The following is a 1,729-nucleotide window of genomic DNA, read 5'->3' as shown; positions in this document are numbered from 1 at the left end:
CTCCGTCTGAAAGCCCCTCCCTGCCTTGGAGGCAAATTTGGAGGCAGACAGGCAGCCAAAGGCCAGCTGTTCTTTGATGCTGACGTGCCCTGCAAGCTTTGCTTCTATGCCGTGATCTCCAGCTCTCGGGGAAGGTGAGAAACAAATTTGAGGGTAAATCCCTATTTGCATCAGATTTGAAGGGCTTAGAAAACCCCAGCACTGTGCACTGCAGGCCCCCAAAATAGGGCTGCTGCTGAGCAAACCCCACATGGATGATTAGAGGTGGAGGCAACCCGCTCCCTGCCAGCAATGTTTGCTCTGAATAATTGAAATGGCAACATTCGCCCCATTTTCACCCTCTGAGAGCTAATCGGGATTTTCACAGGTGTTTGTGAATATTCACCTCCATGCCAGCTCGGAGCTGCCATGGCTGAACAAACTCCAGCTCATCACACGCTCCGGCTCATCTCAGGAGCAGCCTGCTGGAGCTTGTGTCAGGAGGCTGAGCATCTTCAGGCGGGAGAAGGAGAGCTGGGCTGGCTCGCCATTTACACTAAATTTTGTGATAATTGAAGAATCTGCAGAAAACTCAGCTGCTATCTCAACAACCCCTGAACAAAACAACCCCTGAACAATGATTAACCCAAACCCATGAATCCAGCATTGGGCTTTTTTATCAGAGGGAAAACATTGTCAAATGAGTTTTTTCCAGCCAGCTGCGAGTGCAGGTAACCGATAAGGCTGTCATTGGAGTGGGGCTGAGCCAATGGGAGCCGATGGCGACGGCTTTTACTTCTGTCTAGCAACAGCTTCTCCTTGAGCAGCAGGCGCAATTCAATGCTTTCTCTTGCTCTTATTGAGCTTTCCTCCTTCTACGTGGGGGTTTTCACGGGGGGCACTCAAAAACTGAGGCTTGCATGGATTGTCCACCTTTTCCTGCATGTTTTGGTGTCCATTCCTTTCCTGCCATGGTGAGAGCTTTGCAGCTGTGAAAGGCTCCATCCTGCCCACATCCTGGGCTCTGCTCGCTCCCTCCCTTGTCCATGCCCCAGAGATTCCGCTGGGTGTGTGTAGGACACCCGCAGGGTACTTGGAATAGCACCATGGCAGAACAGCAGCTATACCAGCAGCCCTGTGCCAGGGACGTGTCTGACCCTCCTGCCCTGCATCCCCAGTGCCTGACCATGGTCCAGCACCTTTCCCAGCTGCTGGGGCTGTTTTCATGGGGAGAACAGCCGGGAGCAGTATCCCCTGATCAAACACCTGGCTTGCTTTGCTGCTGGCTGTGCTTATCACAGTACATAGGGTTGAAATGCCACTTAAACCCCAAATCACAGCATCACAGAGTTGGAAGGAACCCACCAACACCTGGTGCTGGACAGGACATCCCTAGAAATCACAACATGAATGTCTTGGGGTGGAGGAATGCTGGTACCTAGTTACAGCCCGGAGCAAGCCCCTAACCTGAGGCAGTCTGTCCCGTCGCTGTGGGGACACGGAGGGACGATTCACCCTGTTTGCAGTCAGAGAGCAGAGGCTTCACTCGGCCATTTCACCAGAGACCAAATCAGTCACAGCAGAGGGAGGACCCATCTCCCCTGCACCCCCGCCGCATCAGCATCCCCACCCACGCCTCTCCTCTACCCCCCGAGGGTAAATTAGAAGGCAGAAAACTCGCAGCCAACTCTAAATTAAAATCTCAGGAGCCTTAATAAGCGGCTTGGCCGGAAGAAGCGGATAGGTGTGA

The sequence above is a fragment of the Corvus brachyrhynchos genome, unplaced genomic scaffold (genome assembly GCF_000691975.1).
Source record: "Corvus brachyrhynchos isolate BGI_N302 unplaced genomic scaffold, ASM69197v1 scaffold97, whole genome shotgun sequence".
Classification (NCBI taxonomy): domain Eukaryota; kingdom Metazoa; phylum Chordata; class Aves; order Passeriformes; family Corvidae; genus Corvus; species Corvus brachyrhynchos.
This window is presented reverse-complemented; position numbering follows the sequence as displayed.